A 16,113-nucleotide genomic window follows, 5' to 3' on the forward strand; every position below is an offset into this window, starting at 1 on the left:
GAAGTACACTGCTGAGGGGAGCAGCAGGCGGGTCAGGAGAGGTCTGCCACGCCATGTGGTCACCTCCAGGCAGGCAGGAATCGAACTCATGCTGAAGTGGCTCTAGATTCTCAGTGCTGTGCTTTAACCCACTGCGCCACCAGGGAGAGCCCACTTTTTATTACTTTTTAAATCCTCTTTCTATTTGATGGACACAATAGCTTTTCTCATTTCCCTGAAGATGGTAAATTAATACATTGGTAATAGTCTTCCCTTTGCATACATATTGTCTGCTTCCAAGTTATTTTTTGCCCTGTTTGTGTCAAGGGCGTTAGACCTTTCCTCATGGACTTCTCAGATTCCCTTGAGAGGCTTTCTAAAATCTGCAGGTGAAGGTCTGACTGGGAGGCACTGGGCGAGGGGCTGGATGGGGAGGGCCAGGGGCCCTCCGAGCCCAGTGTACAGCAAAACCCCTTGGGAGCTGACATCCCCCGGGCCTGCTGACCTGCAGTTCAGGACCCCTCAGGTTATCTCTTTCCAGAGAAAACACTTCTCTGGGTCCCCTGGGGAGGCAGCTGCCTAGCGGTGCCTGGAGTGGGGGGCTGGGTGCTCTTCCCTCTGCCCACCTTCCCCCAGGCCCCTTGTCTTTTGTTCCTCCAGCCAAGACTTATTCCAGAACTATACTGTTTTGACTACTATAGCTTGTGTAGCTTTGTGGTCTAGTTGGCAGTCTGGGAGTGTGATCTTCTGTTCTTTTTTTGTCGAATTGCTTTGGTTATTTGGCGTCTTTTGGGGTTTCATATAAATTTCATTAATGTTTTCTATTTCTTTGAAGAAGCCATTGAAACTTGGATAGGATTGTATTAAATCTGTATATTGCTTTGGGTAATGTGACCATTTTAACAGTGCTAATTATTCCAATTCATAAGCAAGGAGCCTTTCTATTTCCTTGTTTGTTTTTTTCTATTTCTTTTAATAGTGTGGGACAAGTAGTCTTTTAAAGTTTAAAAATGTCTGAAGATACACATGGAGTCATATTTATTACAACCTGGTTTCTAAAAACAACAACAAAAAAACATAACCTAATCGTCTAAAAATAGAGGAGTAAATTAATAAATTATAGTATATAATTATAGTAGAATTACATACAGCCATTAAAAATGATGGTAGAAATGTTTCTTGTGCAATGGACAATCACTGAGAGCATATCATCAAAATATTAGAGTATAGAATCAAAATATTTATAGCAAATAGCATTTTGAAAAAAATATTACTTATATGTGCACAGAAAAAAAGACAAAAACTGTCAAATTAGATATAAAAACCTTTAAGCACAGATAAGGATGTTGAAATTTAGCAGTGATTACGTGGAGGCAGTAGAATTACAGGTGAGTATTATTTTCTTCTTTGTACTTTTCTGTTTCTGTCAATTACTTTATAATTAGAATTCAGTATTATTTTGGATTTGTTTCTAATATTTATTCCATTTGACCTAATAACTTACTTCTGAGGAAATTATCCTAGTGTGTTATTCAGAAGGGATTGGAAAATTTGCCTAGAAGGATTTTCATCATAATGTTATTTAAAATTGCAAAAACTTGGACATAAGCTAATAACTTAAAAATCTGACATTGTTTATTATAGTGCACTTATATGTTGGGGTGCTTGGCTATTATAACAACTCATAGGCAGTGTTTTTTTTTTTTTTTTTTTTTTTAAATAGGCTGCATGTATAAATATAGATAGTATGAGTCAGGGCTGTGTAAAATAACCAGACAGAGATTTAGATATCATTAGGAAAAGGAAGCATATCAAACTATTCTAAGAGGTTGTCTTGGGGGGTTGGGACTCCCATAATTTCTGAGCATTATTTCTAGGGGTAGGGAGGGGCTGAGATGGAGTCTCCTGTTTACCATTCTGTTCCAGGATCAGTTGGCTGCTCAAGAAGTAGCTTTTGAATGAGCAAATATATATAAATTATTTTGATTTTTCTTCTTCTTTACACTTTCGTGTATATTCCATAATGCCTACAATAAGCTTATTTCCTTCTATCATTACAAGACATTAAAAATATTTAATAAGGAAAAGCATAAAGAGGCAACAGGAGAAAAATGAGCCCTCTGCTGAGAGGACTTCATTCATTTTCTCAGGACGACGGTGGAGTGTCTGGCGTGGGTACTCCTTCCTCTGAACACCTCGCCCCCCACCCCAAGTTGGCAAAGGTTTGGGCTTCCAGACCACCCAAGGTGCAAAACCCTGGCCTCTGGCAGGGCAGTCTGGGTATCTCTGAGTGGCAGTTTGGGGGAGGGGGGAAGGGTTGGCACTTCTGTTCAGCTTCCCCAGCTGAGTCAGGAGCCCTCAGTCTGGGCATGATCACTTTCACCTGTCATCACATTTGATCTTGGTGTTGCTAGGCTGCCATGGTCAGGCTGTCTTAATTTCTTTGGGTGCAGATACTTTGCCAGGCCTAGGAAGTGGTGGCAGGCAGGTGTTGGGGGAGATGGAGAGCGGGTCTCACGGAGAAGTGGGATGGCAGAGAAAAAGAGTGAGGTAGAGGGTCACCAGGATTCTCTGTTATAATAATTATTACTGCTGGGCCTCCCTGGTGGTGCAAGGGGTTAAGTCTCAGCACTCGGAAGCTATCTGCGCCACTGCAGTATGAGTGATCCCCTGGTGGGCTGGCCAGGTTGCTGACCCACCTGGTACAACAGACCTTTCCCGTCTCACCTGCATTCCCCCTCAGCAGTATATTTCAGTAGATCTGCCTGTTCTGCTCCCCACTATGTCCCTGGTGAATCCTCTCACTGCCCCCCACACACCTCTGGTTACACCCCAGCTCTTACATGCATGAATAAGTAAATCTTAAAGCAAATAGTAGTTAACGGCTTTCGTTCTTTACTACGTGCCAGGCACTGGATGAATATGGTTTTCACGTCACGTATTATCTCCTTAATCTGCACAACAGCCGTAGGAGGTAGGGTCCAGATTATCACCCCATTTCACAGGTGAGAAAATTGTGGCTTAGAACAGTGCAAGAAGCCATTGGAGACCATACCATGAGTTAAACAGCAAAGCTGTGAGTTGAAAAGCAAGGACAACCCTGCTCTTGTGTGTTCCCGGTGCCATGTTGCACAGAGGCATTCCCCTGTGAAGTGGGGGGCCCCCCAGTAAAAAAATCTGTCTTCTGGTTTTCTCTTGAAAAATTTCCCAGAGAGTCGAAGTTGGGCTGTAGGAGATTCTTCTGCAAAGAGGCCTCGGGGGCCAGCAGAGGGCAGCAGATGCCTACGGTGGTGGGGTCACTCTGTCCCCAGCTGACTGTAGGCTCTCGGCAGCTGTCCTGAGTCAAAACCTGAACCACTGGTGGCCAAGAATAGCAAGGGGCTGTAACTCACGTGGATCCTCCTTCCCAAGGTTTCGAAAGCCCCTCACGTCATCCCTGTCATTTCACAACCTGGCTCACAGAGCACTTTTTCCATCTTCCTCACACAGGTCCTGTCTTGGCTGGTGAGAGGGCCCCAGGGACACACGCTTCCTGCACACAGCGCACTGGTTGCCGGGCTGGGAGCTGGGATTAAAAATGCTCAGAAGACAGGTCTTGCCCTGAAGGGAGACTGTCACATAAACAAATAACCAAGAAACGCTGTAAGGTACAATAATAGATGTATGTGTGGGATGTGGTGGAGAAAGAGGGGTGGAATAATAACAGAGGGGTTTCACTCAGCGATGGCCCCAGGGAGTGCGTCTGTCTGCGGGAGTCGTTTTTCCTGTGAGTTGAAGCAGAGAGCGGCTGAAAATTCTGGTCTGGAAAGATGTCGAGTAAAGGGTCACAGGTTGAAAAATATTAGATACTAAGAGAACGGTAAATGTTCTAGAAATCACAGAGGTTGCACCCCTAGTCCTGCAGCAGGGTGTGGGTGCGTGTAGCTGAAGCAGGCCTGCGCTGGACTCAGGCAGATGGTGAAAGAGGGAAGGGGTGGTTAAGGAGTTGCTGTGGGTTTGTTGACAAGATCATTGGGCAAAACTATTGGGGGAGAGATCAGACCTTGTCTCCATCTCTGGGCTGGGCCCCCAGCAGTTTCTACCTTCACCCCCACAGAAGTCAGGAGACCTTGGGCCAGCTCAGATGCTCCCAAGGACACAGGGTCTCAGGCTTCTCCAGGTTGGGTCATCCCAGTGGAGTTCCAGCTCTTTACCTGGTTCCACTCTCCTTGCCCCAAAAGGCTTGTCATGGGTCCTCAGAGTTTGAAATGTCCAAAAGTTGGACAACTTGGATTCATTTTTAGAAGATAATCTGTGAGGTCCCTGAAGCTCTGTCCTCTCCCAAGATTGTCCCAGAAGGGAGTGGGGTCAGCAGGGGAAGTGGGGGCCCTGGAGAGACTCCTTGTGTCCCTGGCAGCCCAGCAGCCATCACTCACACATCACGGTGCCAGGGCACAGCTGTGTGCCCCTCAGCCACTGGCTGCTGTGCCGAGAGGATGCTCATGCTCTGCTGATCTGTAATCTTATTCCCAGGCAACTTCCCTCTGGGCAGGCAAACCCCAGGTGGGATTTTTAGGGAGCCATCCTCAGCACAGCCAAGTGCAAGGGCCAGGGGAAGACACCAGGGCCCGGGGGCTGGGCCTGCGGAGGCCCCCCCACAAACTAAACTGCTCATACTTTTTCTTAAAAGTTCATGTGCAGGGCCCTCCCTGGTGGCACAGTGGGTTTAGAGCATGGCACTGAGAAGCTAAAGCCACTTCAGCACGAGTTCAATCCCCCGGAGGTGACCCACATGGCGCGGCAGACCTCTCCTGACTTGTCCGCTGCTCCCCTCAGCAGTGTGCTTCATCGATCTGCCTGTTCTGCTCCCCACTCTGTCTCTGGGGAAGCCTCTGACCCACTGCACCTCTAGCCTGTACTCCAGTTCTGTATGCATAAATAAACAAATCTTTGAAACAAAACAAAACAAAAAAAAGCTCACGTGCATTTTACCTCCTACTTTTTAGCATGTTCTGGGAAGTTCTGGCATTAAAAGATGATGTTTTAAACTATTTACAGTTCCATTTCAAGTGAGTTAAGTGGCTGGTTTATTATCTCACAGTTTCAAGATGCCATCAATTGCAGGTAGCACCACACATTTAAGAAAATAGCGGGGTTTTTTTGAAGAACAAGAAAAGTGGCCACATCAAACAGACACAGTGATGTGTTCAGTTTGTTTAGAAATGTTGATACATGAAAAAAAAAAACACACATCTTAGAATCAGGAAAATTCTTGTTGGTAATTTTCAACCTCCAAAGAAACTTCCAAGGAACATTGCCCAGAAGATGCATGATGTTTGTCTAATGTGTAGCACTGGGGACACAGAGCAAGGCCAGCTTGTTGTGAGCTGGCCTTGGTTTCTCTCGGAGAACTTTTTCTGGTCATCCAGAATGCCTGGGGGCCGGGGTTCCAGTTAGTCAAGCTATTCTGGTTAAATAAGGGCCATCCCCAGAGCATTTACAATTTTAAATATTTGCAGTCAGAAATTGTTCTAGAATATAATCTCATCATTATATGGTTAATTAATCATTAATTGATTAATTATCTAACATGGATCTGTCTCTCAACTTTTATAGTGACATCACCAGAACATTAATGCATCCTTCCTTGACAGCTGACATTTTCTGTGCAGTTTCTCAAGGCTTTTGTCATGGACACCAGTTTTCTAGAACAAGAAATTAAAGGAGGTGCCCTCTCTGTTGGTGCAAAGGGTTAAGCACAGCACTATGAAGCTATCACAGCCAACATACATGACTTCGGTGCCCGGACAGGGAGCTGACCCACATGGCGCAGCAGATCTCCCCTGTTGCACATGCTTCTCCCCACAGCAGTGTATTTCAGTAGATCCACCTGTTCTGCTCCCTGCTCTGTCTCTGGTGAATCCTTTCTGTCCCCCTCACCCCACACCTCTGGCCTGTACCCCAGTTCTTGTATGCATAAATAAAAAAAAATCTTAAAAAAGGAATCAGAGGAGCTAGGGCTGAATGCAGGTCTATGCCATGAGTGTGTTAGTGCTCTGCCCGTCATCCATCCCCTTTGCTTCTTACCCGGAATCCCATTGCTGTGTATATTCTCACTGGAGGAATCGAGGCCCCTACTGATTCACCTCCCTGTCTGGCACCAGGGAGCTGGCGAGTATCAGACGGGCCTCCCTCTATTCTCCTGGCACTGGACCACCAGGCCTCCTTCTTCATGTGGCTTCTGTGGTGTGGGAAACACCTGGGAGATTGATTTTGCTCCTCAGTTCCAACAAAATCCTATTGCTTGCTTTGTATCTTTTCCCCACACAGAAGGCTGACCCCAAATAACTCCTAGTTATTGAAAGAGAGAGGGAGGGAGGGAAGGAGAAAGGAGAAGAAGGAAGTAGGGAAAGCCAGAGACTTCTGGGCTGTGCGTAGTAGGTCTAAGGCCTACTTAAACATATTCAGTAACTGGCTCAGCCCTAACTATCTGCTCAACAAACAAATCACCAAAGTGGGCATCCCGTGGCTTCTAGTTTATCATGAGCTCATGCCTTTATGTAAATCCTAGGGCGGGTCCTCCACTTGTCTCTAGAGGACCAAGTCAGCCTGAGCCTGGCTAGGCTATGCGTAGCGGAGGTGGGCAGGTAGGCTGTGCTAACATAGTGTGGGCTCACTGTGCCTAGACCCTCCTGAGCTCAGAGGAGGGGTCCCGGGAAACTGCTAGTGTGGGAAGGGCAGAGGTGAGTTAGTGTAAGTGTGGGGTGGGCGAGGAGATGACATTTGAAAAGCTCTCTGAAGGAGCAAAGAAACTCCCCGCCATGAAGAGCATTCCCGCCATGAAGAGCATTCCCGCCATGTAGAGCATTCCCACCAAGGACAGCACAGGAAGGCTCGCGCACATAGCATACAGAGAATGGTGTGGGGAGAAAAGTGCGTGCGTGCGTGGTGCGTGCGTGCGTGCGTGCGTGGTGAATGCGTGCGTGCGTGGTGCGTGTGCGTGGTGTGTGCTTGCGTGGTAAATGCGTGCGTGCGTGGTGCGTGCGTGGGTGCGTGCGTGCGAGCGAGTGCGTGTGTGTGAGCCAGAGAGAGAGGTATCTTTTATTTTCCTTTCATCCTTGCTACTCCTCTGGGACTGTTGGCCTGGCCCTGAACTCTGCAGGCCTCTCCCTTCTCCCCTTTTGTACTTGGGAGCTTTTGTCCTTCAGTCTGACAAGTGCTTCCCCGCTCCCTCAGCAGCTCCTTGCCTTGACTTTGTTCTTTCTAAGCCTGCCCTAAGCTTGGCCTCCCGCAGGACATTTGATCCCACCCATGGCTGGCGTGGGGCGCACCCTCAGAGCAGCTACAAGGACGGCATTGACTCCAGATGGAAAGTGTTTCGGGAATTCTGACATGACATCACACCCTCGCGACACCGTGCTGACAGTCGCTGATCTGGAAGTGGTAAGGTGAAGTCATTTCCAGCCTTGCCTCTAGAAAAGGAGCTGTGCTTGCTGGGTGGGGATCTAAAACTGAGGGGTGGCACTGGGACAGGCTTCCTGGCTGTCCACATCGTAGTTGAGAGCAGCCTGGACACATGCTCATCGGTTCTGACAGGAGCCCAGTGGGGGTCCTGAACCCACACACTGGCTATTACTGAGTTCAGTGGGGTTACTCAGCCTCTCCTGGGGCCTGAACCAACTTTCTTCTCACAGACCAAGTCTGTTAAAAGGGGTTTGCTCAAAGGGCTGCTAAAACCCTGCATGTGGCTTCTTGCATCTCAGCCTGGCCGCCTGCTAAGCCCTACTTAGCCAGGTGAAGAGCTGGGGCTGTCCCAGCCACATGCCGGAGGATGAAAGGGGAGCGCCCTGTGGCAGCTGACATCTGCACCCTGGGCCCAGACCCAGGGCTTGTCTTCAAGGCACCATCTGTCACCCGCGAGGGCTGAGTGGGGACAGAAGGCTGGCCCTGGGACTCAGGGCAAGGCTGGTGGGGCAAGTTACAGAAGCCTGCAAGGTGGTTTGGAGGTCCCCTTGGCGAGGGGACACCCTCGTGCTCCCTGCTTCGCTCCCACCATCTGCAAAACCTTGGCCTGGGCCTGAAGATAAGAGTGAAGAGTGGTCAGTCCCCTGCAGGAGTTTGCTGTGGCTTCCTGACATCTAAGAGCATTCCCTTCTAGGGAAGCCAGAGGGCACAGCCAGATGGTCTCCAGCCCAGGCAAGTGTCCAGTTCCAGGCTTCAGTGTGGTCACCGTGGAATCATGAGACAGGAGTTGGGCACTGGGCGTTAGGCCACAGGATGGGCCACCCAGCACTGGTGCCCTGCCTGGCTCTGTGTCCCTTTTTTGGGAGCAGACGATTTTCTGACCACAGAGCTGGACTCAGCAGACAGTCCTCTGGGTGGGAGAAAGCCCCAGCTGGTCAGTCAGGGCTTGAGGACAGGAATATGCTCACAGTGGCAGGAGTCTCCTGCTCCTGCTGCCTGCCATGTTGGAAGGAGGCAGCAGGTTGGAGAGGAAGAGAAGAGGGAAGAAGGAAGTGGACTTGAGAAGCAGAAGGAAATGGGATAAAGAAAAGGATGAGAGGGGAGAGGAAAAAGAAAGGGAGGAGGAGAGTCGGAAGCATTAAGCTACAGACAATAGAGGCCCCCGAATATCAGTGGCTTAAGCAAAAGTTTCTCTTCCGCACAGCCACAGGAGGGCTCCTTCTCTTTCCACCATCCCTAATAATACACACAGCTACTTTTTGGGACCCAAGTGGGTCTGGCACACATCACTTTCCTTCTGTCTCACTGGCCAGAGCTACATTTAGCAGCAAGAGAGCTGGAAAATGTGGTCTTTGTCCTGAGTGTCTGTGTGTCCGGAGTAAAAGCTCAGTGAGAAAGAAGGAGACAGTGGATAATGGAGCAGAGGAAAATAAAGAGGAAGAGAAGCTCTTGGAAGAGGGAAGGGAGGGAGCTGGGAAGGAAGGAGGGAAGACTCTGGAGCAGTTGCGCTCACTGCCTGCCATGAGCTACAAACACATTGGCCACAGCCCAGGATGATGAAGTCTAGGAGTATCTTCTAGTCCAGTTCCGTGGGGGCCAGGAGTCCTTCCCCTTCTCCAGATATATATTTTTTAAAGGTTTGTTTATTTATGCATCTGGAACTGGGGTACAAGCCAGAGGTGGGGGGCGGTGAGAGGCTTCGCCAGAGACAGAGTGGGGAGCAGAACAGGCAGATCGACGAAGTACACTGCTGAGGGGAGCAGCAGGCGGGTCAGGAGAGTCTGCTGAGCCATGTGGGTCACCTCCAGGGTGGGGGATGGAACTCACACTGAAGCGGCTGTGGCCAGCTTGCAGTGCTATGTCCTAACCTGTGGGGCCACCAGGGAGGGCCTCTCCAGATTTTTTTTTTAAAGATTTATTTATTCATACAGAACTGGGGTACAGGCCAGAGATGCGGAGGGTGGGAGGATTCACCAGGGACAGAGTGGGGAGCAGAACAGGCAGATTGACGAAGTACACTGCTGAGGGGAGCAGCGGGCGGGCCAGGAGAGGTCTGCCTCGCCATGTGGATCTCCTCCAGGGCAGGCAGGGATCGAACTCATGCGGAAGTGGCTTTAGCTTCTTAGTGCAGTGCTTTAACCCGCTGAGCCACCAGGGAGGACCCTCTTCAGATATTTTTAACATGCTACTGGGGCCCAGATCTGGCATGGGCTACAGAACTTCAGCAGAAGCCCGCATCTAACTAAAGGAAAGTACAAAGTTCTTCTTTCCTACCTAGCCAAGAAGGGACTTCAGAGTACACCTTGTGGAAAAGGATGGGAGAGGTTGTGATGAGTCAGATTTTTTTAGGACATAAGAAAAAACTTGTCTGTGTTTCTTCAAGGAATATGAAGATACATAAAATGTAGGGCCACCTCACATATCAGTTAAGATACTTTGAGTCACAAGCAACTGAAAACCCAACCAAAATTTTCAACAAGATCATTTTTTAAAAATATTTTTTTAGGCCCTCCCTGGTGGCGCAGCGGGTTAAAGCACAGCACTGAGAATCTAAAGACGCTTCCACATGAGTTCGATTCCTGCCTGCCCTGAAGGTGACTACATGGTGTGGCAGACCTCTCCTGACCGCCCGCTGCTTCCCTCAGCAGTGTACTTCGTAGACTGCCTGCTCTGCTCCCCACTCTGTCTCTGGTGAAGCCTCTCACTGCCCCTGAGTCTCTGGCCTGTACCCCAGTTCTGTATGCACAAATAAATAAATCTTTAAAAAAATTTTTTTTATTTATGCCTACAAGAACTGGGGTACAGGCCAGAAGTGTGAGAGTCAGAGGATTCTCCAGAGACAGAGTGGGAAGCAGAACAGGAAGAATCGGCTGAAATACATTGCAGAGGGGAGCAGTGGACAAGGCAGGAGAGGTCTGCTGCCATGTGGGTCAGCTCCCTTGCCAGGGATTGAACTCTTGCTACAGTGGCTGCAGATAGTTTCATAGTGCTGGCTTTAACCCATTGCACCACTAGGGAGAGATTTATTATCTCTCAAAACAAGAAGTATAGTTCCAGGGTTGGTTGATCTAAAGGCTCCATGATACCTGACTCTGGTTCTACGTCCTGGAAATTCTCATTGCTTTTCCTTTGGTTATAAGATGGCAGCTGGACCATATCAGGAGTTATGTGCTTCTAAAATTGAACATGTCGTCTTCACTAGTGTCACTTCATCTGGAAGGATAACCTTACCCAGAATCTTTCCACCAGAATCCCCCTTTTCTTCGCTAGTCTGGTTACATCTACCTCTCAAACAACCATTGGCAGAGGGATTAGGATCATCCCTTCCCATGAGATGGCTGTGTTAGGCCAATCATGATCCACCGTCTGAGACCCACCTTCTCTCATTACATGGCAGCTGGATCCTGAACAAAGACATTTTGTTATCAGAGAACTTGGAAGCCATGGTTGTTGGTTGGGCCTCGGGCAGACAGTAATAATCAATTATAGCTCTCTTTCTCAGACAGTCATCACCAATCAAAGTTGTTTGGCATAGGAGTTAAGCATATGTGTTGTCTCATCTTTGGCTCATGGAAAGCAAAGAAACCCCAGTTCAGGATGTTCTTTCTTAGTGACCTGGTCATCTTTTGCCTCCTGTGGTATCTTTAAATCTGTCCACAATTATCTTGGTGGTAGTACTTCCTTCTTTCCAAAGAAAAGCTAGTTTCCCTCTCTTTGAGTGTGAGCTGGACATAATGACTCATTTATAGTGAATTTCTAATGAATGAATGGCAGAGTGATGGTATGTAGGTTTGGAGGGAAGTGTAACTTTTGCCTTGCTCTCTCTGGACCGCTGGCTCTGGGGGAAGCTGCACACCATGCAGAAGATCTTCAGCAATGCTACGTAAGTTCCACCTGGGCGGAAATGAGACCTTCTGCTGTTAGCCATGTGAAGGAACCATCTAGAAGTGAATCTTCCAGCTTCTGTCAAGTCTTTAGAGGATAGAATTTGTGAGCTGAATCTCATGAGGGATCCAATGCCAGAAACTCCCAACTAAGTCACTCCCAAATTCCTGACTCACAGAAACCATGAGATTATAAATATTTTTCTTTGAGACCACTGGGTTTTCGAGGTATCTTGTGAAGTACAGGCTCATCATGAAGACATGAACCGGGATGAAGCATGTGAGGAGCCCAGAGCACAAAATTGGAGGAGGCCCACCCCTGACCATGAGCATCTGCTGAAACTGTGGACCTTAGCAAACTTGCTTTCCTTATGGGACTTTGTGTCTGGCAGTATAGAAACCTCCACTCTCTCTCCTTTTCCAAGCATGCTTTGGCTTGTGGTTCTGAAGATGCTTTCTCCACCTCCTGTTCCAAGGGTGGAGTGTATGAGTAAGACAGTACAGCCCAGGAGCCTTAGATCCCAGGGCGAGGATTACTGTGGCCTGTGACCAGTCCTTTCCCGTCATAGTAGATATCAGGCCTTTTGCTAGGGATGCTGGGACATAGCATTCCTGGACAGTCCTCTGAGTGACTACAGCAAGTATAAGCAGAGGAATCCCTGGCAGCCTTTTTAGGATGTCCGAGGGGACCCAGTTTAGGGATAGAGGGACCTTGCTGGTAATGTTCAGATGCCAGAGTAACGCCTATCAGAAGCCATCCTCATCTTTGAACTTTTCAGCCCAGTGAACTAAGAATGTTCCTTTAAAAAACCTAAACCTTCTGAGTCTGGTTTTGTGTTTTAGGCACAGGAAACACAAGTGTGATGTTAAACACACAGAGACCCCACATCTTACTCACACAGATGCTGCCAAGGATGCAGCTGCTTCACACTGTGCAGAGAGTGAGTATCCAGATGTCCATTAAAGTGTTCTGGTTTCAGCCAGATGTTGAGTATCTACTCCATGGATGGGTAACATGATTGAATGCTTAAAAGCAAACATCCTTCCGTCTCCCTCCTTACCTTGCCCACCCCTACTCCCTTCCAGGTGGCCACGTCTTCTCACACCCCTGACCGCACACCATGCTTTGTATCACGTGACACGCCTTGTGTCACACACACACTCGCTCCCCTTCCCCTAAGGTTCTTTGGGCCAGAGATTCCTATCTAGTCCAGAGAGTTATTTTTGAGCATGGACAGCAATGCTTGGGTGGCCTGGCATGCCTATGAACTGGGGCAATCAGAGTCTTTGTCTCTCTGAACTAAGATATCTTGAAGAAGACAGTGATAGGCAGAGCCACAAAGTGGAGACTAGTCCAGGGGAGAAAAGCCTGCAAGTTCTGCAGGAGCAGAAAGGAGGAGTATGTGAAACCACAAGGAAAGAAGAAATAACCTAGAGTCCAGGGCTGTGTGAAGATAGACTCCCTGGGGGAGGGGGGTGTGTCCCTGAAAAAGAGAAAGGGAGCAAGTAGTCAGGAGAGGTTACTTTAGCTGCTGTGGAAGCAAACAACCCCTGGATCTCGGTGGCTTAGCCCAACATGAGTTCAGTTGTGACCAGTCATCACAGGCCCTCAGGAACAGTTCTTTACACTGTGTGGTGTGAGAACTGAGGCTGACAGAAGCTCCGACTGGACATCTCCTGGGGCCGTCGAAGAGACAGGGAAAGGAGAGTCCGCCAATGGCACATCAGCTGTTAAGGTTTCTGTCCAGTTCTTTAGGCACACGTCCCTGTTGCTTACTATTCATTGGCCATGCTTAAGGTAGAAGAGTTGTGTGATGCTACCTTGTGTGTGGAGGGGAGAAATGGGACTATTTGTGGCCAGCTTTATTGTTCAGAGAGAGCGGAGTTGGTCTCCGGAGCGGCCCCAGATGCCAGAGGCACAGAGTACAAGTCCCTGCCATATGGCAGTCCTGGTTTGCACTCACACGGGTCCCCATCACCTGCATTGCTGCCTGGTAATGCCCTTTACGGCTCCGTGCTCTCTGCTCCTTGCCCCAAAACACATTTGTTTATTAACTTAACACATTTCTCCAGGGGCTTCTTACTTCCTTTGAATGCTTCTTCCCCAAGTGGAGGATCCTTCTCCAAAAAGCCTAAGCCAGCTCAAGTCACCTTTCTGTCTCTGTTTTACAGCAAGGTGGGATCTCCAGGTTTATTTACCTGGGGAATGTCAGAAAAGACTGATGGAAACATTTTGTTTAAGCACACCAAGATTTTGTAAGTTCTTCCAGCAAATAATAATACAAACCCATAAAATTTCAGTGTTTAGCCAAGTACTGTGCTAAGAACTTTGAATTCTCACATTTAAAATACTTCTAACCTCACTTTGCTGCTGAAGTAACTGTAACAGAGAGAGGTAAGCAATCTCTTGAGGTCTGACTTTTGTACCTGTGCTTTCCTATTATTATAGACACTCAAAGCTGGTGAGGTGGGCGTTGAGGCTGATGGGGTGGTCCTGGGGAACTAAGGTTATTCTTAGGGAAGAGAGAAAGGTGGAGGCTGCCTCAGGAGGGTGGAATGTTCACCTCCAAGGAGGATACACCAAGCAGGCCCCAGGGGTGTCCTTCAGATGCCCTTGGACTCAGACTCACGTACTTCTTAGATTGAGAAATTGTAAGAAAATACGTAGTGTGTGAACATATGAAGTGACCAAACTGTAGCCTCTAAATACCTTTTCTCACTAAAAGGGACCAGTGCTTCTCGGAAAATTGACTGAAGCTGCAAACACACAAGCTAAATCCAAAACATCTTATACTAGAAACAAGGAAGCGATCAAACACCAGTGTCAAAGGCCTCAGGTGCCACCTTGAAGGCACTCCTGGACAAAATGGGGTCATTTGTCTGTCAGAAACAAAATTGCTCAATAAAAACCCTGCACGGAATTGAAGCACATCAACTATTCTAAAAATATACGAGTGCAAAATGATAATGATAAGAAAAGGCATTTGGAGGATGTGTAGAAGAGATCAATTCACTATTCTAATGAACTGGTCAAAAAGAGGATGATGTTTTGAAAAAATTATCTTTGGGGCTTCCAGTCACACAGTGAGTTTGAGGGCCTGTTGGAAGGCTTCCCATGTACTCCCCAAACACTACCTCTGGGGATTCTTACAATTATGGAGACTCATTTCTTTGGTTAAGAAATGTCCTGAGGGCCCTCCCTGGTGGCGCAGCGGGTTAAAGCACAGCACTGAGAATCTAAAGCCGCTTCCGCATGAGTTCGATTCCCGCCTGCCCCGGAGGTGACCACATGGCGTGGCAGACCTCTCCTGACCCGCCCGCTGCTCCCCTCAGCAGTGTACTTCGTCGATCTGCCTGTTCTGCTCCCCACTCTGTCTCTGGTGAATCCTCTCACCCTCCGCATCTCTGGCCTGTACCCCAGTTCTGTATGAATAAATAAATAAATCTTAAAAAAAAAAACAAAAAGAAAGAAATGTCCTGAATCAAAGCCAAAGTGGCCTTAGAAAAGGTTTCTTTCCTCACAGATTGTGATAAGTGGAAAAGTGAAAAGTCCTATGGTTTTTCCGTCTGGACAGATAAGGGCAGTGGGAGGCTCCAGGAGCTCACCACCTTGGCAAGGGCAGGAGAACTGCCTGGACTGAGTTCAGCCCCTGGGGTACCCCGATCAGATGGCCTCTTATCCAGGAGGCAGAAAGAACAGCAGAGGCGTACAATAATGTATCACACACCCCAGGTGGTTCAGACACAGGTGGGCCTGCTACTGTTTTCTGGGGAACACTGAACAATAAGGGTTTCTGGATCTTTCCTATCAGCCCATGTGACTTCTGCTCCTGGGCAACTGGAGTATCTCAGCCTAGGATTTACAGTCTCTGTAAACCTCGCCAGGCCCCTCATCCTGGAACCTCTTTACTTTCCATGTCCCTTTGAGATGCCAGACCCTCCCCTGGGAGGTGAAGCTGGCACCATGGAGAAGAGACCCACAGCTTCCAGCTCTGAGCTGCCTCCCCCATGTTCTCTCTTGACTTCTGAGCTCCTGCCAGGCCGACTCTTGGTCCCTGATGCGTGACAATACTTCATGGGCTCTGGCGCATTGGAACCCCAAATCTGTTTATTTGAGGTGCTCTCAGTCCTGGAATCCCTTTCTCCCTGTCCTTGGGCGGGAAGTTTTTTAAAGCCCTTATGATCAGTTCTGTGGCTCAGCCTGATGCCAGATTTGTGGCTGATTTGCTGTCACTGTGGAGTCTGACTACCACCTCGCTATTCTCTTTCCCACTCACCATCTCACCTAGCCCCATCTTGCCTCTTGAACTCTCCCAGGGTCCCTCCTGCCTCCAAGGCTCTCCCTTGCTGAGACAATACCACTAATGGGCTTGAGCCCCTCCTCCCTGGCAGTGCTCCTCAGCCCACCTCTTCCCCAGGGACTGAGTGCCCCGAGGGGTTGACCTTCTGAGTCCTGTCTCTACACGCCCAGACCTTGACGAATGGGCCCTGGACCAGCTCCCCTGTTCTGACACCTGGCCTTTGCTTGACCCCATGGGCAGGCCTGGGCGCCAGCCTCGGCCCTCCCTGGCTGGCCTGTCCCCCTGCAGCCCGAGCCCGGGTTATGACATCTTTCCACCGAGCGGCTCTTATTTTGAGAAGGCAAACCCGGCGGCACCCACAGGCATGTGCACACGCTAGCACATGCACGCACACCCGCCCCTACCCTGACGCCTCATACGCTGGCGTGAAAATCCGGCTGGCCGTGTTTATTTTTCTTCCTTTAATTTCCCCTTCAGAGCACATAGCAGTCCTGGAACACCTACCA

The sequence above is a fragment of the Condylura cristata genome, unplaced genomic scaffold (genome assembly GCF_000260355.1).
Source record: "Condylura cristata isolate star-nosed mole 26May11 unplaced genomic scaffold, ConCri1.0 scaffold00031, whole genome shotgun sequence".
Taxonomy (NCBI): Eukaryota; Metazoa; Chordata; class Mammalia; order Eulipotyphla; family Talpidae; genus Condylura; species Condylura cristata.